At 46.2% G+C, this 25009-nt stretch overlaps 1 long non-coding RNA gene and 1 pseudogene across 3 annotated transcripts; one reads left to right on the forward strand and one right to left on the reverse strand.

Moving 5' to 3' along the window:
- The window catches only part of LOC139274113 (zinc finger protein 721-like), a 367939-nt pseudogene that overhangs the window by 154637 nt on the left and 188293 nt on the right, over positions 1 to 25009 (forward strand).
- Positions 17440 to 24730, reverse strand: LOC139273693 (uncharacterized). 3 transcript variants are annotated; one of them, XR_011595300.1, is made up of 3 exons: positions 24603 to 24730; positions 23822 to 23921; positions 17440 to 18282 (listed from the first exon to the last, which is right to left on the reverse strand). It is a non-coding gene; the product is annotated as an uncharacterized lncRNA (long non-coding RNA). The 3 variants fall into 3 exon arrangements; XR_011595299.1 differs by lacking the exon at positions 24603 to 24730 and adding an exon at positions 24241 to 24330; XR_011595301.1 differs by lacking the exon at positions 24603 to 24730 and adding an exon at positions 24241 to 24330 and having other exon boundaries at positions 17440 to 18308.

A 25009-nucleotide genomic window follows, 5' to 3' on the forward strand; every position in this document is an offset into this window, starting at 1 on the left:
GGAAATAGCGGATGCATTGACAGTCATCTTCCAACATTCCATTGACTCTGGATCAGTTCCTATGGAGTGGAGGTTAGCCAATGTAACCTCACTTTTTAAAAAAGGAGGGAGAGAGAAAACAGGGAATTATAGACCGGTCAGCCTGCCATCGGTAGTGGGTAAAATGATGGAATCAATTATTAAGGATGTCATAGCAGCGCATTTGGAAAGAGGTGACATGATAGGTCCAAGTCAGGAGAACCAGTTGATGTGGTGTATTTGGACTTTCAAAAGGCTTTCGACAAGGTCCCACACAAGAGATTAATGTGCAAAGTTAAAGCACATGGGATTGGGGGTAGTGTGCTGATGTGGATTGAGAACTGGTTGGCAGACAGGAAGCAAAGAGTAGGAGTAAATGGGTACTTTTCAGAATGGCAGGCAGTGACTATTGGTGTACCGTAAGGTTCTGTTCTGGGGCCCCAGCTGTTTACATTGTACATTAATGATTTAGACGAGGGGATTAAATGTAGTACCTCCAAATTTGTGGAGGACACCAAGTTGGGTGGCAATGTGAGCTGCGAGGAGGATGCTATGAGCCTGCAGAGTGACTTGGATAGGTTAGGTGAGTGGGCAAATGCATGGCAGATGAAGTATAATGTGGATAAATGTGAGGTTATCCACTTTGGTGGTAAAAAGAGAGAGACAGACTATTATCTGAATGGTGACAGATTATGAAAAGGGGAGGTGCAACGAGACCTGGGTGTCATGGTACATCAGTCATTGAAGTTTGGCATGCAGGTACAGCAGGCAGTTAAGAAAGCAAATGGCACGTTGGCCTTCATAGCGAGGGGATTTGAGTACAGGGACAGGGAGGTGTTGCTACAGTTGTACAGGGCCTTGGTGAGGCCACACCTGGAGTATTGTGTACAGTTTCGGTCTCCTAACTTGAGGAAACACATTCTTGCTATTGAGGGAGTGCAGCGAAGGTTCACCAGACTGATTCCCGGGATGGCGGGATTGACATATCAAGAAAGACTGGAGCAACTGGGCTTGTATTCACTGGAGTTCAAAAGAATGAGAGGGGATCTCATGGAAACGTTTAAAATTCTGACGGGTTTAGACAGGTTAGATGCAGGAAGAATGTTCCCAATGTTGGGGAAGTCCAGAACCAGGGGTCACAGTCTGAGGATAAGGAGTAAGCCATTTAGGACCGAGATGAGGAGAAACTTCTTCACCCAGAGACTGGTGAACCTGTGGAATTCTCTATCACAGAAAGTTGTTGAGGCTAAGTCACTAAATATATTCAAAAAGGAGTTAGATGTACTCCTTACTACTCGGGGGATCAAGGGGTATGGCGAGAAAGCAGGAATGGGGTACTGAAGTTGCATGTTCAGCCATGAACTCATTGAATGGTGGTGCAAGCTCGAATGGCCGAATGGCCTACTCCTGCACCTCTTTTATATGTTTCTATGACCACCTTTATCTGAGTTCCTTACAGCTTCTCCTTTTCAGTTTGTGAAGCCCATGTTTCCCCAGTCTACCTCACACCTCAATCCTTTGACACCAGCATCAGCCTTTGCCTCTTCCCCGCACCGCCTCCAGCGCCATGAGGTCTCCCCAGCACCATGAGGATAATGAGTTGTTCAGAAAATGGCCAGGAGTGAGCAGACATCCCGCTAAACCTCCAGAGGCAAATCTCCTCGCAAGCAGCAACCTGCTGGGTGCCGAGATCATTCCAGCAGCGGGGGATAGAGGAATATAAACAGTGACAGTGAATAACAATTGGGCTCCCACTGTGAGGAACCAGTATCTCAGAGACTGGGTGGGACTATGGGTACACAGTGTCTAAGTGTGAGGAGGCAGTGTCTCAGGGACTGGGTGAAATTGTGGACACACAGTGTCCGTTGTGAGGAGCCAGTGTCTCAGAGACTGGGAGCAGGAGCTGTTCCTGGAACCAGTCTGAAGTTCTGCTGTGAAAGTAAATGTGGACCAGGCCTGGCTCGGATCATCTCCCTTCTCCATTAGGGCAGCACTATCAGCAACAAAGATCAAAAATCTTTATCAAGGAACATTTTAATCCTAACTGCAATTTCTTCTTCTCCAGTAATACATCATTGACAGTCGGGAATAAGGAATATTATAATCTTTCACACAGACATCCTTCCATTAAGCAAACGCCAAAGATGTGAATTAAATTTGAGCTGACAGGTTGTGTTTCCCAGCGTGTGAAGGAGTGGCCTGCTCTATCCTCAGACACTCTGGAGCTGCCACCGTTCCATGTTTTAGAATGAAACAGATCCCATTGTCTCCTCGGTTACATCAGTTGTGGCCACGGTCCACATGAAGGAATTCCCAGGTACTGCCCCATGTCTCCCCGCACAGTACATAAGGGTGATGTTGTGCTGGGATTGGTAAGCTCCATCCCTCTTGCTTTATTATCTCATAAATTCAGCGTCAGTTCTTCATATTATCAACCTGCAGCACAAAAAATAATCCTAATCTCGAAAATGGGGCACTAAAGCTCCCTGAGAGAGACCACGATCGAGCTGGTGTGGGGAATGAAATCATGTTGTACTGGGAGGCTCTGTGAGTCTGTGTCTGAGGCTCATGTGCTGCCTTTGGGCTATACGACAATACCGTCCCAGCACAATGTTAGAATTTGAACATTACACCCCGGGAGATGTTGGGTAGATTCAGATTTTTGCAGAATATGAGTGGAACCAGTTGATACGTCCTTACTATGCAGTATAAATGCAGACGAGGCCCATGCTTGAGAGGTCAGTCTGTGACCTGTCCTTTATTTCATAGCACTCAAGTGATGGAAGTGGGTGGAGCTTCCCCTTTTATATCTGAAGGTCTAAGTTCGGAGTGTCTCCCACAAATTCACCATCTAGTGGTCAATGTTCTCACAGTGTACAACTTAGATCAGATTATACATGGGTTTCAATGCTGGTTGAATACATGACACCAGTAAACTCAGAAAGCCCACCAGTGGGTGAAAGCCCTTTACTTCCGGCTGTAAAAGTGAACATTCCCCTGCTGGAATCACTGGCCATGGCGGGGAGCAGCTCGGCTTTGCTCAGAGTGGCCGGAGATCAGTGAATTCGGGGAAGAGGGTCTGTGACCAATTGATCCTGGTGCCGAATTTCCATCAATTGACACCGGATCTCAAGGTCTCATTCACCTGTGGACAGACTCCAAGAGCTGTTCGCATGTGTTCTGATTCTCTGGGTCTATCCCTTTGTGTATAATGATCTGTCGGGACTGTTTCCTCTCTTTAAAGAGCCATGAACGAATCCTTCAGTTCCTTGCACTCCCTACAGCCGGGTCCTCTGCTGGGATCCACTGCGGCGTCTCACGGGAGACGTCACAACCATCAAGGCCTCACTCACAGTTTTACTCCTGTGTCCTTAGCCCCACAGGTTTAACTCTATGAATAGGAAGTTCTGGAACATAATTATTCTCAGACCATTAATCAAGTTCCCTCCAAACTCTCCTAACCCTATCTAATCAGTAGTATTTCTCTATTTGGAGTTCCAGCTCCTATTCACTCCCCTAGTTTACCAGGACTTCACTGATCAGGTGTCCCTTCATTTCTTTGCGATGGTTGTTATTTCCCCCATCCTCTGATCCCCGGGTCTGCAGCAGAAGTTGTGGTCTGTGTTTCTAATGGAATGGACACCAGATTGGAATATCTGTCATTCTATAGCCGTCCTTTTGTCTGTTTCCTCTGCCCCGCACAGCTGGAAGAGTGGGGCGTATTTGCACTTCCAGGAGCACAGCCATTGGTCAGTCTTAACCTCCTGCCCATAACATAATTATTCTCAGACCATTAATCAAGTTCCCTCCAAACTCTCCTGGACTCTGGTATTACAATGTGGCACAATACACACAACAATGCCTTGTTATTATCTCATGTGTGTCCTTAATGTGAACCATTACAACCTAGAATAGACGGCAGTTACACCTGATCTTGGCGGCTGTGATTACTGTTTATATTTGTTAACAGACCTGTTTCATCTATTTGATAACATTCCACCAGTGCACCATGGCTGCAGTGTGTACCATCTACAATATGCAGCAAGTCTTCCATCACCTGGGCTGGGCAATTATTTGGGTTGGAGGGCCACGTAACACGTTTTGTTGAGCTGTTGAGGGCCACCCACCAATGATGGCCCTAAGGCGTGTAGGCACACGGTCACGCAATAATCACGCGATCCCATGCAGGCCCCTCCCCAGCTCCTGCCGCTGGAAGAGACACTGCGCATGTGCAGCTGCCGAGTGGCCAAGCAGCAAATTTAAAGGGACCGTGTGTGAAACAAAATTAGAGGGAACATTTGATAAACATGAACATTGCATAAACATAAATTCAGTTAGTAGTCAGATGCGATCTTACATACACAACATGTAGTTGATATGGCCTAAAAATGAGTCAAAGATAAAAGTTGAAAATGTTGTGGTATCTTCTGATCTCTGTCAATGATCATCATCATAGGCAGTCCCTCGAAATCGAGGAAGACTTGCTTCCACTCTAAAAGTGAATACTTAGGTGACCGAACAGTCCAATATGGGAATTACAGTCCCTGAAGGAAAGAGTGGGTGGGACTGGTTGGCCGCATGCTCCTTCCGCTGCCTGAACTTGGTTTCTGCATGCTCACGCCGATGAGACTCGAGGTGCTCAGCGCCCTCCCAGATGCACTTCCTCCGCTTAGGGTAGTCTTTGGCCAGGGACTCCCAGGTGTCGTTGGGGATGCTGCATTTTATCAAGGAGGCTTTGAGGGTGACCTTGAAATGTTTCCTCTGCCCACCTTGGGCTCACTTGCTGTGTACGAGTTCCGAGTAGCGCGCTTGCTTTTGGAGTCTTGTGTCAGGCATGTGAACAATGTGGCCTGCCCAGCGGAATTGGTCGAGTGTGGTCAGTGCTTCGATGCCAGCAATGACAGCTGGAAGAAAAATGCAGGGAACAGCACCAATCCTTGTACATGGCCTTCTTTGACCTTACAAAGACCTTTGATACTGTCAACTGTGAGAGACTATGGAGCATCTTCCTCCATTTCGGCTGACCCCAAAAGTTGTTAACCATCCTCCACCTGGCCCACGATGACATGATCCTGACCAACGGATCCATCACAGATCCAATCCACGTCCGGCCTGGGATCAAGCAAGGCTGCGTCATTGCGCCAACCCTCTTCTCGATCTTCCTCGCTGCAATGCTCCACCTCACACTCAACAAGCTCCCACCTCACATTCAACAAGCTCCCCACAGGAGTGGGACTAAACTACAGAACCAGTGGAACCTGTTCAACCTTTGACGTCTCCAGGCCAGATTCAAGACCATCCCAACCTCTGTAAATCAGTGCTGTGAAATAGAACTGCACCCTCTTTAGAGCCTGTGACAACATCAATTCCCCATCTTAGTCAGCTTTCTACCCCTCTGCAAAGATTACGAATGCCGTGCCAATTGGTGACAGATGAGAATTCCGCTGCCGTCTTACTCTGGATACCGGGAGAGGAAAGTTACAGCACCAATCACTTTCTTCGGTAAAAGATCTGTGGAGATGAGCAGCCATGACCCCACTCTAATTGTATAGGGCATATTCTAGTACGCAGTGCATTCTGGGTAGGCACTTGTGCCATTGGTGTCCAGACCTTTTTAATCGGGCCGGGAAGAATCGATTTTGCAAGTTATTAATTTGAATGAAGTAATACTATGTTTTTTCCTTGGCTGTAGTTCGGGACTGTCTCTGACCCATGCGAAGTGAAAGTGGATAGACGAATGTGCAGTTCGAGTTCCGGCTCGCGTTCTATTTCTGTCCAATCCAGCGGGCCGGATAGAATGACTTGGCGGATATGGCGCACATCACTGCTCTACACCTGTCCCATTAAACACAGCCAGGTCACGTACAGCTTGGCTTACATACAGTATAAAGCATATTTAACCTATCCAGCAAACACTCCCAGGTCAGATACAGTACGTGTTAGATACAGTGTAAAGCATAATTAATGTGGCCATAAAACACTCCCACGTCAAGTCCAGCACCAGATAGATACTGAGTAAAGCTCCCTCTAATCTGTCCCCTGAAACCCTCCCAGGTCAGGTAAAGGTCCCTCTACAAACTCCTATCAAACACTCCCAGGGCAGCTACAGCACGGGCTAGATACAGCGAAAAGCTGCCTCTGCACTACCCCATGAAACACTCTCAGGTCAGAAACAGCAGGTTTCAGATACAGAGTAAAGCTTGCTCAACACAGTCACATCAAAAACTTCCAGGGCAGATAGTAGGGTTAGATAGAGAGTAAATCTCACGGTGTAGTCGTTCATCAAGCAGAACGAACTCAGATACAGCATGTGGCCAAGTAGCCTGCAGAGCCTCTAACACCATCCAATGAACAGCATGGTATGAATACAGGACAGAAATCCCGGTACATGTAAGGATCACGCACTCCCAGGTGAGGTATGAGCTAACTTTACAAACTATCCCCTGCCGGAATCACTGGCCGTGGCGGGGAGAGGCTCGGCTTTGCTCAGAGTGGCCAGAGATCAGTGAATTCGGGGAAGAGAGTCTCAGAGCAATTGATCCTGGCACTGAATTTCTACCAATCCACACCGGACCTCAAGGTCCCATTCAGCTGTGGAGAGACTCCAAGAGCTGTTCCCATGTGTTCTGAATCTCTAGGACTATTCCTTAGTGTATAATGGTTTATCTGGAATCTTTCCTCTCTTTAAAGGGCCGTGATAGAATCCTTCATTACCTTGCACTCCCTACATGGTCTGCAGGGATCTACAGCCAGAACCTCTGCTGGGATCCACTGCGGCGTCTCACGGGAGCCGTCACAGCCATCAAGGTCTCATTCTCAGTTTTATTCCTGTGTCCTTAGCCCCACAGGTTTAACTCTATGAACAGTAAGTTCTGGAATCTAATCCTTTTTAATCAGTGGTATTTCTCGATTTGGAGTTCCAGCTCCGACTCACTCCTCTAGTTTACTAGGACTTCACTGATCAAGTGTCCCTTCATTTCTTTGCGATTGTTGTTATTTTCCCCATCCTGTGATCCCGGGTCTGTAGCAGAGGTCGCGATACGTGGTTATAATGGAATGGACACCAGATTGGAAAGTCTGTCATTCTATATCCGCCCTTCTGTCTGTTTCGTCTGCCCCGCACAGCTGTAAGAGCAGGACGTATTTGCACTTCTAGGAGCACAACCATTGGTCAGTCTTAACCTCCTGCCCATAACACAATTATTCTCAGACCATTCATCAAGTTCCCTCCAAATTCTCCGGGTCACTGGCATTATAATTTGGTACATTACTCACAACAATGCCTTGTTATTATCTCATGTGTGTCCTTAATGTGAACCATTACAAATCAGAATAACATAAGAACATAAGAAATAGAAACAGGAGTAGGCCATACGGCCTCTCGAGCCTGCTCCACCATTCAATAAGATAATGGCTGATCTGATCATGGACTCAGCTCCATTTCCCTGCCCGCTCCCCATAACCCCTTATCGTTAAGACACTCTCTATTTCTGTCTTAAATGTATTCAATGATGCAGCGTCCACAGCTCCCTGAGACAGCGAATGCCACAGATTTACAGCCCTCTGTGAGAAGAAATTTCTCTTCATCTCAGTTTTAAATTGGAAGTCCCTTATTCTAAGATCATGCCCTCTAGTTCTAGTCTACCCCATCAGTGGAAATAGCCTCTCTGCATCCACAGCAATAGACAGCAGTTACACCTGATCTGGGCGGCTGGGATTGCTGTTGGGTGTTGTTTATATGTTTTAACAGACCTGTTTTTGTCTATTTAGTAACAGTCCACCAGTGCTCTGTGGCTGCAGTGTATACCATCTACAAGATGCAGAAACTCACCAAGACTTCCAGCACCTAGAAGGACAAGGGTAGCAGGCGCATAGGAACACCATCATCTCCAAGTTCCCCTCAAAGTTACATACCACCCTGACTGGGAAATATATCGCTGTTTCTTCATGGTCGCTGGTTCACAATTCTGTAACTCCCTATCTAACCGCATTGTGGGAATATATTTACTAAACGGACTGCAGCTGTTGAAGAAGTTGGCTCACCACCATCTTCTCACGGGCAATGAGGGATGGCCAATAAATGGTGGCCTTGCCAGCGATGTCCTTATTCCATTAACGAATAAGAAGATCCTTCCCTGCCCTGACTTTGCATTTTTGAGGGACTGTGGCCTGGTATGGCTGCGTTAGAGAGCAAGGGGCCACACGCCAGGGGGAGACCATAGAGAGAAAGGAGGAAAGGTAGAGAGGGACATACGGATAGAAAGTGGATGACTGTCACAGAGAGAGCTGGCTGATCAGAAAAAGGAACAAAAAACCCGAAAGAGACAAAGAGATAGAGAGGGAGAAGGGGCCAGAGGGGTTGAGGAGAGCTGACAGGAGAGATGGAAGTCACACAGAGAAATAGAAATAGCCAGATCTTTCTCCTTCCACATTTTGGCTCTTGAGAAATTAAAGACTTTCTATCGTGGCATCAATGAGGCTCAAAGTGCTCAGTTAGATTATGTCGAGCTCTCTTCATATAATGGGGGATGGAGAACTGCACCCCACCATAGAACCAGTCACAGATTATTTCATAACCAGGTATAGCTTTTGTTTTCCATTTCTGGAAGATAACCAATGAGAAACCATTGTTAACAATTGATCCAACATGATGCTGATGTCGATGGTAGAATGGATAATTCACAATATCCAGCTGTGTCCTCTGGTCACTGGGCGGACTGACCCTGGGTTGTACCTGTACATCTGCCGTTTGTCTTTACCTATCCTGTTACTTACCGTCACCATAGGAAGATAAGAAATAGGAACATGAGTATGTCATTTGGCCCCTCAAGTCTTCAATGAGATTATGAATGACCTTCTACCTCAACTCCACTTTCCTGCACTATCCCCATATCCCTTGATTCCCTTAATATCCAAAAATATATCGATATCTGTCTTGAATATACATAATGACTGAACTTTCACGGCACTCTGGGGGAGAGAATTCCAAATATTCTGAGTGAAGAAATTTCTCCTCATCTCAGTCCTAAATTTCCAATCCCTTATTCTGAGATTATGTTCGAGACTCCCTAGCCTGGGGAAACATCCTCTCTACATTTATCCTATCAAACCCTGCAAGAATTTTGCTGGTTTCAATGAGATCACCTCTCATTCTTCTAAACTGTAGAGAATGTAGGCCTAGTCTACTCAATCTCTCCTCATAGGACAATCACCCCCATCCCAGAAACAGTCTGGTGAACCTTCATTGAACTCCCTCTATGGCAAGTATATCTGTCTTTAGGTAAAGAGATCAAAACTGTACACAATACTCCAGGTGTGGTCTCACCAGGGCCCTATATAATTGCAGTAAGAAACCTTTCCTTTTATACTTAAATCATCTTGTATTAAAGGCCAACATACAATTTGCTCTCTTAATTGATTGCTTGTTATGTGATGTTAACTTTGTGATTTTTGTACCCAGGTCCCTCTGAACACCAACTTCTCTCCATTTAAAAATACTCTGCTTTTCTATTTTTCCTACCAAACTGGATATCTTCATATTTCTCCACTATATTCTATTTGTCATGTTCTTGCCCACTAACTTAGCCTGTATATATCATTTGAGCCTCTTTGTACCGTCCTCACAAATTGCATTTCCACCCAGCTTTGTATCATTAACAAACGTGGATATACAGGTTGTACCTCTCGAGTCTGGGTCCCTTTAGTCTGGAAATATCCTTTGTCTGGCATCAGTCCCGCGCTGTTGCTGAGAAAGGACTAATTAGCAATCTTGTTGTGTGAGACCCCTTGGGGAAGAGTGACCATAACATGGTAGAATTATTTTATTAAGATGGAGAGTGACACAGTTAATTCAGAAACTAGGGTCCTGAACTTAAGGAAAGGTAACTTTGATGGTTTGAGGCATGAATTGGCTAGGATAGACTGGCAAATGACACTTAAAGGGTTGACGGTGGATCGCCAATGGCAAACACGTAAAGATCACATGGATGAACTTCAGCAATTGTACATCCCTGTCTGGAGTAAAAATAAAACTGGGAAGGTGGCTCAACCGTGGCTAACAAGGGAAATTAAGGATAGTGTTAAATCCAAGGAAAAGGCATATAAATTGGCCAGAAAAAGCAGCAAACCTGAGGACTAAGAAAAATTTAGAATTCAGCAGAGGAGGACAAAGGATTTAATTAAGAGGGGGAAAATAGAGTACGAGAAGAAGCTTGCAGGGAACATAAAAACTGACTGCAAAAGCTTCTATAGATATGTGAAGAGAAAAAGATTAGTGAAGACAAAACGTAGGTCCCTTGCAGTCGGATTCAGCTGAATTTATAATGGGGAACAAAGAAACGGCAGACCAATTGAACAAATACTTTGGTTCTGTCTTCATGAAGAAAGACACAAATAACCTTTCGGAAATACTAGGGGACAGAGGGTTTAGTGAGAAGGAGGAACTGAAGGATATCCTTATTAGGCGGGAAATTGATGGGATTGAAGGCCGATAAATCCCTGAGGCCTGATAGTCTGCATCCCAGAGTACTTAAGGAAGTGGCCCTAGAAACAGTGGATGCATTGGTGATCATTTTCCAACAGTCTATCTACTGTGGATCAGTTCCTATGAACTGGAGGATAGCTAATGTAACACCACTTTTTAAAAAGGGAAGGAGAGAGAAAGCGGGTAATTATAGATCGGTTAGCCTGACATCAGTAGTGGGGAAAATGTTGGAATCAATTATTAAGGATGAAATAGCAGCGCATTTGGAAAGCAGTGACAGGATCGGTCCAAGTCAGCATGGATTTATGAAGGGGAATGCATGCTTGACAAATCTTCTGGAATTTTTTGAGGATGTAACTAGTAGAGTGGACAAGGGAGAACCAGTGGAAGTGGATTATTTGGACTTTCAAAAGTCTTTTGACAAGGTCCCACATAAGAGATTGGTGTGCAAAATCAAAGCACATGGTATTGGGGGTAATATACTGACGTGGATAGAGAACTGGTTGGCAGACAGGAAGCAGAGAGTTGGGATAAATGGGTCCTTTTCAGAATGGCAGGCAGTGACTAGTGGAGTGCCGCAGAGCTCAGTGCTGGGACCCCAGCTCTTTACAATATACATCAATGATTCAATGATTTAGTTGAAGGAATTGAGTGTAATATCTCCAAGTTTTCAGATGTCACTAAACTGGGTGGCGGTGTGGGCTGAGAGGGGGATGCTAAGAGGCTGCAGGGTGACTTGGGCAAATTAGGTGAGTGGGCAAATGCATGGCAGATGCACTGTAATGTGGATAAATGTGAGGTTATCCACTTTGGGGCAAAAACGCAAAGACAGAATATTATCGGAATGGTGGCAGATTTGGAAAAGGAGAGGTGCAACAAGACCTGGGTGCCATGGTTCATCTGTCATTGAAAGTTGGCATACAGGTACAGCAGGCGGTGAAGAAGGCAAATGGTATGTTGGCCTTCATAGCTAGGGGATTTAAGTATAGGAGCAGGGAGGTCTTACTGCAGTTGTACAGGGCCTTGGTGAGGCCTCACTTGGAATATTGTGTTTAGTTTTGATCTCCTAATCTGAGGAAGGACGTTCTTGCTATTGAGGCAGTGCAGCGAAGGTTCACCAGACTGATTCCGGGATGGCTGGACTGACCTATGAGGAGAAATTGGATCAATTGGGCCTTTAAACATTTGAGTTTAGAAGGATAAGAGGGGATCTCATAGAAACATTCAAGATTCTGACGGGACGGGACAGGTTAGATGCAGGTAGAATGTTCCTGATGTTGGGGATGTCCAGAACCAGGGGACAGTCTTAGGATAAGGGGTAAGCCATTTAGGACTGGGATGAGGAGAAACTTCTTCACTCAGAGTTGTTAACCTGTGGAATTCCCTGCCGCAGAGAGCTGTTGATGCCAGTTCATTGGATATATTCAAGAGGGAATTATATATGGCCCTTACGGCTAAGGGGATCAAGGGATATGGAGAGAAAGCAGGAAAGGGGTACTGAGGGAATGATCAGTCATGATCTTATTGAATGGTGGTGCAGGTTCGAAGGGCTGAATGGTCTACACCTGCACCTATTTTCTATGTTTCTATGTTTCCAGTGCCGCAATGTGGTCCGTCAAGAGTTGCAGGTGGATGCACTTCACGCACACGTAGTACAGGAGGATTATAACACATATCTGAGCTATTCTGCCATGACTTTATCCCTAGATAAACTTAAATTGGCAACAACAATGCTAAAGGTTACTTACTGATACAGAAAAGAAAAAGACAAACTACTTACCAATCACCAGCCAATCACTTACCACCTTGGCTGTGACGTCACCTTTCGATTTCTTTCTACTTCTTTTTTGCCTCCCGGCTGCATCTACACCAGCTGGCCTCTTGTAGGCCTCACCAACGCGGCCGCTCCTCCTCCCGACTCCCTGCTGGGTCTCCCAATGATGCTGGCCTCACCAACGCGGCCGCTCTGCCTCCCGACTCCCTGCTGGGTCTCCCAATGATGCCGGCCTCTTGTAGGCCTCACCAACGCGGCCACTCCTCCTCCCGACTCCCTGCTGGGTCTCCCAATGATGCTGGCCTCTTGTAGGCCTCACCAACGCGGCCGTTCTGCCTCCCGACTCCCTGCTGGGTCTCCCAATGATGCTGGCCTCTTGTAGGCCTCACCAACGCGGCCGTTCTGCCTCCCGACTCCCTGCTGGGTCTCCCAATGATGCTGGCCTCTTGTAGGCCTCACCAACGCGGCCGCTCTGCCTCCCGACTCCCTGCTGGGTCTCCCAATGATGCTGGCCTCTTGTAGGCCTCACCAACGCGGCCGCTCTGCCTCCCGACTCCCTGCTGGGTCTCCCAATGATGCTGGCCTCTTGTAGGCCTCACCAACGCGGTCGCTTCGCCTCCCGACTCCCTTCATTCCCTTAATATTCCATAATATTTCGATCTCTGTCTTGAATGCACTAAAAGACAGAGGCTCCACAGCTCTGGAATAGAGAATTCCAAAGATTCACCATCCTCTGAGTGAAGAAGTTTCTCCTCATCTCAGTCCTGAATGGCCAACCCTTTATTCTAAGACTGTGACCCCTGGTTCGAGACTCCCCAGCCAGAGAAAACATCTTCTTTGCATTAACCCTGTCAAGCCCTGTTAAAATGTTACATGTTTCAATAAGATCACCTCTCATTCTTCTAAACTATAGAAAATATAGACCAAGTCTACTCAATCACTCCTCAGAGGACAATCCACGCATGCCAGGAATCAGTCTGGTGAACCTTTGTTGCACTCCATCTATGTTAAGTATACCCTTCCTTCGGCAAGACCAAAACTGTACACAATACTCCAGGTGTGGTCTCACCAGGGCCCGATAAAGTTGCAATAAGATGTCTTCACTCTTGTACGCAAATCCTCCTGTAATAAAGACCAACATACCATTTCCTTTCTTAATTGCTTGCTGTACCTGTATATTAACTTTCTGTGATTCGTGTACAAGAACACCCAGGTCCCTCTGAACACCAAAATTTCCTAATCTCTCACCATTTAAAAAATACTCTGCTTTTCTATTTTTCCTACAAAAGTGGATAACTTCACATTTCTCCGCATTATATTCCATTTGCCGTGTTGTTGCCCATTCACGTAGCCTGTCTATATCTCCTTGAAGCCTCTTTGCACCCTCCTCACAACTTGCATTCCCACCTAGCTTGGTATCATCAGTAAATTTGGATATATAACATTTAGTCCTCTCATCTAAATCACTGATATATATTGTGAATAGCTGTGGCCCAAGCATCGATCCTTGTGGTACCCCACCAGTTATAGCCTGACAACCTGAAAATGACCCGTTTATTCCTACTCTCTGTTTTATGTCCATTAACCAATCCTCAATCCATGCTAGTATGTTATCCCCAATCCCATGAGCCCTAATTTTGTTTAATAACCTTATGTAGCACCTTATCGAAAGCTAATGCTTTTCTACCATCATACCTTTTAATGTAATTTCCCAATCTATCTTAACCAACTCCCCCCTCATAACTACATAATTTCCTTTGTTTAGATTTTAGACCCTAGTTTCAGATTTAACTAAGTTACTTTCAAATTTAATGTAAAATTCTATCATATTATGGTCCCTCTTCCCTATGGGCCCCTTTACTACAAAGGTTATTAATGAGCCCTTTCTTATTGCACAATACTAGATCTAAAACAACCTGTTCTCCAGTTGGTTCCTGAACATACTGATCTCGAAAACCACCTTGTATACCTTCCATGAATTCGTCCTCCACACTATTACTGAAAATTTGGTTTGCCCAGTCTATATGCAGATTTAAGTCACCCATGATTATTGCATTATCTTTGTTACATGCACACCTAATTTCCTGATTTATACAGTGCCACTATGGTTTGGGGGCCTATAAACAACTCCCACCAATGTTTTCTGCCCCTTGCTGTTTCTTAGCTCCACCCAAACAGATTCTACTTCTTGATTTTACAAGCAAAGATCCTTTCCATCTGCTGTCTTTATCCCATCCTTTATTATCAGGGCTTCCCCCTCTCCTTTTCCATTTTGCTATCTCTTCTAAAAGTTACATATCCTGGAATGTTTAGTTCCCAACTGTGGTCACTTTGCAACCATGTCTTTATAATGGCTATTTAATCAAAGCTATTAATTTCTATCTGCGCTATTAATTCATCTATTCTGTTGTGAATACTTCAGGCATTCAGATATAGTCCCTTTAGCTTCGACTTTTTTCTATTTTTCCCTGATGTCACCTTAGTTAGTAATGCCCTATTTCCTTTGTTACTCTCTCTGTCCCTTCCTGACCCATCCTGCTTATTTCTATCCAAAACTCCGCTCTGCTCTGCTCTACAGCCTTGACATTTCTCTTGCTGCCTTTTCTCCATATCTAAACCATGCTGTACTTTCCTGAATTCTCCCCCCACCCCCTTCATTAGCTTAAAGCTCTGTATATTGCCCTGGCTATTCGATTTGGCAGGACACTGGTTCCAGCCCAGATCAAGTGGAGCCCATCCCAAATGGAACAGCTCCCCCTTTCCCCAGTGCTGGTGCCAGTGCCCCTTAAAGCAAACCCCCTGTCTCCCGCATCACTCTTTGAGCCACACATTGAACATTCCAATCTTCTTATCCCGGCACCAATTGTTGTGTGGCTCAGGTAACAATCCAGAGATTATTACTTTTGAGGTTCATTTTTTTCATTTGGACCCCAACTGCTCAAACTCTTTCAGCAGATCCTCATTCCTAGTTCTATCTATGTTGTTGGTTGCTACATAGACCATAAAAACTGGATCTTCTCATTCCCACTCAGTTGGAGCTCAAATTTCCATATTGCTGATTTTTAGTGGTGAAGAGTTACAGCCGATTTTTTTGCGCCCTAACAACAAAAAAGTTGCAATTTTTGCCGTTTTAAATTTTGAATTTGGCGTGGCGCAGATTGTCCTTAAGCTCTGTGGGTGGAGCCTAAGATCTGAGCTGAAACATGGAGGCCGCCTTCTGTGCATGCACCAAAAAAAAAATCCCCTTTTCCACGTGACGCGTGTGCCTGCGCTTGCACAGTACACTTCCTGGTCTGCATTCAGCCGTTTTTAAACAGACAATTGTGTGTGAGAACTTGCTTGTGAGTAGAAAAATCAGAGCTGCAATATGGGATCGGGGGACAAGGACCAAAAATTTTCTATCAGAAGAAGTCGAGGCCTTGGTTTCTGTAATTGTGGGCCGATGGCATGAGCTTCAGAACAAAGATCCTATTAAAATAAAGCCAAAAGAAATGAACAAATGCTGGGACAAAGTTGCAGAAGATTTCTGTGGAACCCTGATGACCAGAAGGCAGTGCAGAAAGAAGTGGCAGGACCTTGGCCAAGCAATTGGTGCAAGTAATATTTTCATTTATGCACTGGAATTACAATTGTAAGTGTGAGCATCTGTGTGTGCCACCCAGCACAGCAGACAGACCCCACCCCACCACCCCCCCGCCCCCCAACTCTCTAAAAAGTTCTATTTTCATCTTTGCAGAGGAAGGTGGCACATAACAGAGAGCAAAATTGAACTGGAAGCGAGGGTCACTGGTATGATGGATGCTGGCTCGAGAAGGTCAACAACCGGTGCACAAGGTGGGCCCAGACACCAGAGAGAGGGCAAATCCTGCAAATTCCACAGTCTGGCTTGGCTAATTGTTAAGTACTGAACAGGGTAGCCATGCCTCGGTTCATGGGATGTACTCTCCGTCAGCTACGCTTCGGTTTATGCAATGTGCTATCATTCATCTAGGTCCTTCAAATGAGCCTGCTCTGTGTGAGCCTACTCATGCCACCCTGCCCCCTCCCCTGCTGCTAACCGATGGTCTTGCCTGTTATATTTTGCAGAAGTTGCGCCCATCTCTGAGGAAGCACAACCCGATGCCGCAGAAGAACATTCAGAACAGAGGACCCTGAACATAAAATCTTTCATGCCGAACTTCCAGAGGAAGAGCAGGACAAGGATGAGCAGTGGGGTGAGAGGGAAGCCCCCAATCGTGACACTATCACACTGAATCTGGAGGAGGTGGTGCCATCCATTGACATGCCAGCCCCTTTCCAGACTGCTACGAGTGATGTGACATTTCATGGTGTCCCACAGTGGGCTGCAGTGAGCCACACCCAGGGTGAGGAGGGGAAGGAGAGCTCAACAGCGCAATGAGGGGGAGAGCAAGGCACTGAGGGGGGAGACCATTGACTTTACCCGATCACGCCTGGAAACCACCAGTGGGATGGGGAGAAGTAACAACACTCTCACGAGAAATGGGAACACTGTCAGGGGACATTAGGGAGGGAATGTCGCAGGTGGTTGATACGCTATCAGGGTAGATTAGAGAGGGAATGTCACAGATAGCTGATACACGGTTGGGAGACATTAGGGAGAGAATATCACAGGTGGTTGATATGCTGTCGGGGCAGATTAGGGAGGGAATGTTGGAGGCAGCTGCTGCAATAAGGGAACACACCCAGGCGGTCACTGCCCCGCGGCAATTGACAGAATTAACTGTCACAACTCCCACTCCAAACCCTAGATCACCCTCGGTTGAAGAGAGCAAAGTCGGGCCTTCCACATTGCCGTCTGTCCGTCCCCAACAGGAAATGCACGCTCCCCAAGATCTCGAAAAAAGCAGCTTGGTACCGGCGGGAGGATGCCTGCACCACCACCACCGGCCAAGGGTAGAGTCAACAAGGGCAAGTCTTAGAATAAGGGGAAGGAGAGATGGCTGCAGCTAAAGTGTGTTTGCTGCTGCTGTTATTCTTATGTTATTGTTATTTGACTGATCTCAATTGAAAAGTTTTTGTAAGTGATGTAGATTTACAAGTTTAATGTCTGTAAGTGATGTAAATTTACAAGTTTAAAGTTTGCAAGTGATCTTAACTGAAAAGTTTAAAATTTGATAAGTTAACTTTAATAAAAATAGTTTTGTAAGTACAAGTGGTAAACATTTTTAATAAACATAATTCTTTTTTAAATTAAAGCAGCCTCATTAACATTACTTCTTCACTGAACACAACACATTACGGAACAGGTCTAAACAGTAAACATGGTCAATTATGAAACGTGCCGCTGAGCCTTCATGCAGCAAAGTGTTGAAGGATTAGTCACTGACACAAGGCTCGAGCAATGGTAAAAGGTGCACGACGGATACCCCCACCTCCTGCTCGCCATCATCCTCATCCCCTCTCACCTGAGGTGGCTCTTCTACTTCCAGTTGCCATTGCCTCATGATGGCTAAGTTGTGCAGCATGCAGCACACGACAGTGAACTGACTGACCGTCTCAGGGGCGTATTGCAAGTAACCTCCAGAGTGGTCCAGACATCGGAAACGCTGCTTCAGTATGCCAATGGTCTTCTCAATGATGTTGCGTGTCATTATGTGAGACATGTAGTGACACTCGGCTTCTGTCCGGGTTACACATAGAGAAGTTATGAGCCAGGTGACGAGGCCGTACCCTTTGTCCCCCTGCAGCCAGCTCTGCCCTTGTGGCTGCTGCTGAAAAATGGCAGATGTAGTGCTCTCACGCAGCAGGAAAGCATCATGGATGCTCCCTGGGTATCTGGCATCAACTACCATGATGAGTTGGGTGTTTAGTGAGTGGAACCCTTTTCTGTTCCTGTACACCACGGAATCGTCCAAAGGTGCTCGCTAAGGCGATGTGTGTACAGTCAATGCAACCCTGTACTTTGGGGAAGCCAGCAATCTTGGAGAAGCCTACAGCGCTGTCACGCATTGCCTGGGCGGTCATGGGGAACTTGATGTAGTCGTTCCTGCAAGCATACAGTGCAGCAGTCACCTGCCGAATGCAGATATGTTGGATGAACACCAGTTCATACAATCACAGGACAGAGAGTGGAGAGCATCAGTTCATACAATCACAGGACAGAGAGTGGAGAGCATCAGTTCATACAATCACAGGACAGAAGTTGGATCAATGGTCTTTGGAATGATTACTTCTCATTATGCCTTTTGATCTACCGGGGAATTGATTTACTGATCTAATGAGACAGCTAGAGACTGATTTAACTTTTCAATTACTCAAATTCTGATTTTAAGTTTACTTATAATTAACCTATATATTAATCAATTTTGTTTCAATATAATTGATCTTGATTATACTGATTGTACTATTGTAGTATTCCCTATTCACTGTGTAAACTGAGTTTTTCCCCGTGTCTATTTACTGCCACTTCGGACCAGAGCCATTGCCTTCTACTTCCACTTCCTGCTCCCGCTTTTTCTTTTCTCTCTATCCCTCCCTGACCATCTCTCCTGTCGTCATGCCCCCTTTCATCTCTCCCCTCTCGGATACTCTGCCCTCCCAAATCCCTCCCCCAACCCTTCATTACTCTCCGACCTCCCTACTCTCCTGCCACCGTCCCAGGCTCCACTCCCTTTGAGACAAGCCTGCAGCTTCCCTCTGCGCCTCTCTTGGCATCTGCCGAAGGACCCACCGTGGCACTCGTCACGGTTTCCTCACGAGCAGCAATCCCAACTGTCCCATCCTCCTCTCACCGACCTTGCCCCCAGCTTGCCCGGGAGCAGGGGGGAGGGGGCTGACCTTGCCAATCTCCTCCCATCCAATTCACCCCTCCAATCCCTGACCCTGTGGATGCTGGCAGTGGGTTAGCCATCACCGATCCTCTCCGCATCTCCTTGCAGAATGTCCGTTCACTTGCGGACAAGACCCTCGCCATCCATGAGCTTATCGTGGATGATAGACATCATGGCCCTGACGGAAACTTGGCTGAGGGATGATGGCACATTACCTTTACACGAAGCCTCTCCTCCCGGCTATACCTTCCACCACTTGCCTCGCCCAGACCGCTGTGGTGGTGGTGTGGTTCATTATCAAATCATACCTTGGTCTGTCCCCCTACTCCTCCGGCACTTTCTCCTCCTTTGAACATCTCACCTTATTCCACCCCTCTTACCTCATTTAAAATTCTCACCCTCCCAAGTATGATTAAAATGTTATCGCAGATATATCCTCACTGCTCTCCTCCCTCAGCCTCTGCACCGAGTGACTTCTCATCCTCGGTGATTTCAACATTCATCTCAATTCATCAAGCTCTCTCTCTTGTGAGTTCACAACCCTCCCGTCCTCCCTTAATCTCTCCCTCCACGTGAACTCCTCAACCCATACTCAGGGCCTCCCCCTTGACCTTGCCATTTCTTGTAACCTCACTATTCCTACCGTGTCAATTACAGATAAGGCCATCTCTGACCATTACCTTGTATCGCTCTCCACCCACATCCCCCGTCCCCCACCCAAATCTACTTCCTTCTGCATCCTCCCCGGGAAAACACTTTCTTCAAACTCTCTTACAACTGCACTTATCAACTCCAACTGTCCAACTTTTGGCCCTCCTTTCACCGACATTTCTGCAGCCACCGATCTGCTCACCCACACCCTCACTACCACCTTTGATGCCCTAGTCCCTATTATTACTCTCTCTCACCCTGGCCGTTCCCCCGGTACAGCCCTTATCTTCGCTCCTTCAGGTTCAAGGGGCGCAGACTTGAACGGATGTGGTGGACAAGTGGTTTAGCCATTCACCTCCAGATCTGGCTCGACCACATGAAGCATTCTCGGGTCCTACTCTTGTCTGCAAAAACTGCTCACTATTCCAGGATCATTCTGGAATGCAAAGAGAACCCCCGGCTACTATTGTCTACTGCTAACCGTCTCCTTAAACCCCTCTCCCCTGTCTCCATCACACTTACCTCCAACAACAAGTGTGAGGAGCTCATGGATTTCTTTGTCTCAAAGATTGAGACCATCCAATCATCTGCCTCTTCCAATTCCCTTCCTTCCCCTAGCCCATGGGGGCAATGTTCCTCTGAAGTTTCCCCTTACCATAGTTCTAAACTCACATCATTCTCTAGTTTCTCTCTGATCTCCCCTCTTGACCTCTCCATGCTCATCTTGTCCATGAGACCCACTTCCTGCTCCCTTGACCCTATTCCCACTAAACTGCTGACCACACAACGTCCTTTTCTGGCTCCCATGTTAGCTGACATTGTTAACGGTTCTCTCTCCTCAGGTACTGTCTCCTTCATGGTCTACAGAGCAGTAGTGATATCCGCATTCCTATATGCTTCAGAGACATGGACCATGTACAGCAGGCACCTCAAAGTATTGGAGAAGTACCACCAACGTTGCCTCCGCCAGATCCTGCAAATCCATTGGCAGGAAAGGCACACCAACGTCAGTGTTCTCACTCAGGACATCATCCCCAGCATCGAGGCACTGATCACACTCAATCAGCTCTGGTGGATGGGCCACATTGTCCGCATGCCCGATATTAGACTCCAAAACAAACGTTCTACTCGGAGCTCTGACACGGCAAGCAAGCCCCAAGTGGGTAGAGGAAACATTGCAAGGACACGCTCAAAACTTCTTTAAAAAAGTGCAACATCCCCACTGCCAACTGGGAATCCCTGGCCCAAGACTGCTAAGTGGAGGAGAAGCATCCGGGAAGGCACCAAACACCTCGAGTCTCTTCACCCAAAGCACGCAGAAGACAAGCGCAAACAGCAGGAGTAGTGCACGGCAACCCAAGCACTCCACCCATTCGTCCCTTCAACCACCATCTGCCCCACCTGTGACAGAGACTGTAGGTCCCGCATTGGACTTCAGTCACCTGAGAACTCATATTAATGTGGAAGCAAGTCATCCTCAACTTCAAGGGACTGCCGAAGAAGAATTGTCCCCCTCTCATTCAAGTCTGCTGTCATCACCCCTCTCCTCAAAAAAAAACTCTTGACTCCGCTGTGCTTGTTAGCTTCCACCCCATCTCTAACTCCCTTTCCTCTCCAAAGTCCTTGACTGTGTTGCCTCCTCCCAAATTCATGACCATCTTTCCCAAAACTCCATGTTTGAATCCCTTCAATCTGATTTCCGCCCTTGCCACAGTATTGAAACTGCTCTCATCAAAGTCACAAATGACAGTCTTTGTAACTGTGACAAAGGTACACTAACCCTCCTCGACCTGTCTGCAGCCTTTGACACAGTTGGCCACTCCATCCTCCTCCAACGCCTCTCCACCAATGTCCAGCTGGGTGGGGCTCCACTTGCCTGGTTCCATTCCTATCCATCTAATCATAACCAGAAAATCTTCTTCAATGGCTTCTCTTCCCGCCCCCACATCATTACCTCTGGTGTCCCCCAAGGATCTATTCTTGGTCCCCTTCTATTGCTCATTTTTATGCTGCCCCTTGGTGATGTCATCCAAAAACACAGAGTCAGGCTCCACATGTACACTTACGACACCCAGCTCTACCTCTCGACCACTTCTCTCGACCCCTCCATGGTCTCTAAATTGTCAGACTGCTTGCCCGACATCCAGTACTGGATGAGCAGAAACGTTCTTCAATTAAATATTGGGAAGACCGAAGCCATTGTCTATGATCCACACCACAAACTGCGTTCCTCCGACACTGATTCCATCCCTTTTCCTAGCATTTATCTGAGGCTAAACCAGACTGTAAGCAACCTAGGCATCATATTGGACCTTGAAATTAGCTTCTGGCCAAATATCCGTGGCATATCTAAATCCGTCTATTTCCATCTCATAATATTGCCCGCACCTGCCTCAGCTCATCTGCTGTTGAAACCCTCATCCATGCCTTTATTACTTCTACTTACCTTGACTACACCAACGCACTCCTGAATGGCCTCCCACATTCTACCCTACGTAAACTTGAGGTAATCCACAACTCGACTGCCTGTGTCCTAACTCACATCAAGTCTCCGATCATTCATCACCCCTTTGCTCACTGACCTACATTGGCTCCCGGTTAAGCAACGCCTCGATTTCAAAATTCCCATCCTTGTTTAAAAATCCCTCCATGGCCTCACCCCTCCCTATCTCTAAATTCTTTCAGCCTCACAGATGTCTGCGTTCCTCAAAATCTGCCCTTTTGAGCATTCCTGATAAGATCTGTTCAACCATCGGTGGCCGTGCCTTCAGCTACCTGGGCCCTAAGCTCTGGAATTCCCTCCCTAAACCCCTCAGCCTCTGGACATTTCTTTCCGCCTTTAAGACTCCATAAAACCTCCCTCTTTGACCAAGCTTTTGGTCATCTGCTGTAATTTGTACTTATGAGGCTCGGTGCCAAATTTATTTTTGGTCTTATAACACTGCTTGGGGCATTTTACCACGTTAAAAGCGCTACATTAATAAAAGTTGTTGCAGTTGATAGCAATGGGAACTCGTATAACCGGAGCTCCCATTATTATCAATGAGAATACTAGATGTTCATTGGTGGTCCAAGCCCACGTGATCCCAGGATACAAATACATACCTGGAAGACATATTACTGTACGCTGCACTGCGAAACTAGGACTCCAACCACAATCCTATATTCCTCCGGGACCACCAGGTCATTTTGTTAAAATAATTCCGGTCAGAGGCTTTCACCCAAAGGAAGCTTCTAACTGCAATTTCTCCCTAAAGTATGTGTTTAATTTCTCTGCCATTTCTTTATTCCCCATTATAATTTCTGCTGTCTCAGCCTGTAGGGGACCCACATTTCCTTTCGCTAATCTTTTCCTTTTTAACATATTTATAGAAGCGTTTACAGGTCTGTTTTTATGTCTCTCGCTTGTTTACTCTCATATTCTATTTTCCCTTATCAGCTTCTCGGTCCTTCCTTGCTGAATTCTAAAATACTCCCAATCCCCAGGCTTACTGCTCTTTTGGCAACATTATAAACCTGTTCCTTTAATCTAAAAATATCTTTAACTTCTCTTGTTAGCCACGGTTGGACCACCTTTCCTGTGGGGTTTGTGTGCCTTAAAGGAATGAATGTTTGTTGTAAATTATGTATTAATTTTTTAATGTTCACCATTGCTTATCTACCTTCATACCTTTTAATGTAGTTTCCTAATCGACCTTCGCCTCGCCCCTTTGTTTAGATTTAAGATCCTAGTTTTGGATTTAACGAAAACACTTTCAAACTTAATGTAACATTCTATCATATTATGGTCATTCTTCCGTTGCCAGCACGTCCCATGTACAAATAAACAAAATAAAAAAGACTCACTGTTAAAAGTTGTTGTTGTTAATAATCACAAATCACTTTTTACAAATCACTCCAGGGCCTCGCCCCTCCCGATCTCTGGAATCTGTTGCAGCCCACAAGATGTCTGCACTCCTCAAATTCTGCCCTTTTGACCATCCCTGATTATAATCGCTCCACCATCGGTGTCCGGCCCTTCAGCTGCCTGGGCCCCGAGCTCTGGAACTCCCTCTCTAAACCTCTCCGCCTCTTTCCTACTTTCAGACCCTCCTTAAAACCTACCTCTTTGACCCAGCTTTTGGTCATCTGCCGCAATTTCTGCTTTTGTGGTTCGGTGTCAAACGTATGTGTTGTGTCCTGTAACACTGCTGTTAAAGGCGCTCTATAAAGAAGAGTTATTATCAATACTGCAGGAGTGAGGCATTGAAACTCTTTTGAGTTTACCTGAAAAAACATAAACATTAAACCGTGCCACCCGCCTGGGTGACATAGCAGACATTTTCAAGGCCCCTTTTTTTTTTTCCTTTTTTTGTGGTTTTTTTTGGGGTTTTTTTGGGCGCTAAAATCACATTTTTCCAAGTGCCCCCTATAAAAGGGGAGGGGGACACTAAAAGCACCGGCAATTAAAACAAATTAAACTTTAAAACGTAAAATCAAATTAAAATTTGGTTAGTGAGGCATTGAAACTCTTTTGAGTTTACCTGCAAAACATAAAAACATTAAACCATGCCATCCGACCTGGGTGACACAGCAGACATTTTCAAGGCCCCTTTTTTTTTGGGTAGTGAGGCATTGAAACTCTTTTGAGTTTACCTGCAAAACATAAAACATTAAGACCATGCCACCCGACCTGGGTGACACAGCAGACATTTTCAAGGCCCCTTTTTTTTTTTTATTATTTTTTTGGGTTTTTTTGGGGGCGCTAAAATCAAATTTTCCCAGTGCCCCCTATAAAAGGGGAGGGGGACACTAAAAGCACCGGCAATTAAAACAAATTAAACTTTAAAACGTAAAATCAAATTAAAATTTGGTTAGTGAGGCATTGAAACTCTTTTGAGTTTACCTGCAAAACATAAAAACATTAAACCATGCCACCCGACCTGGGTGACACAGCAGACATTTTCAAGGCCCCTTTTTTTTTGGGTAGTGAGGCATTGAATGAGCTGGGAGTCCGGCGCAGGCGGACGCCATCTGTGACGTCACAGACGAAGTGGGCGGGGCTGTGACGTTCCATGGTCACGGTTGAACGGTCGGTATTTTTGAAATCAGGAGACACGTGACCGCCGAGCTGCCCAGCGCTCCTTCATCACAGTGGACGGGGCTCTGCGGCGCTGCCGGGTCCGATTGGTGGGAGTGGTGGCAATCCGCTTCGTGCAGCCAATAGACGGCCGGGAATTCTCTGAAGGTCATTAATTTATGCAGGAAGGCGCCCTGTAGCCGTAGTGCGCATGCTCGATGCCGCACTCCCCA

The sequence above is a fragment of the Pristiophorus japonicus genome, chromosome 9 (genome assembly GCF_044704955.1).
Source record: "Pristiophorus japonicus isolate sPriJap1 chromosome 9, sPriJap1.hap1, whole genome shotgun sequence".
Taxonomy (NCBI): domain Eukaryota; kingdom Metazoa; phylum Chordata; class Chondrichthyes; family Pristiophoridae; genus Pristiophorus; species Pristiophorus japonicus.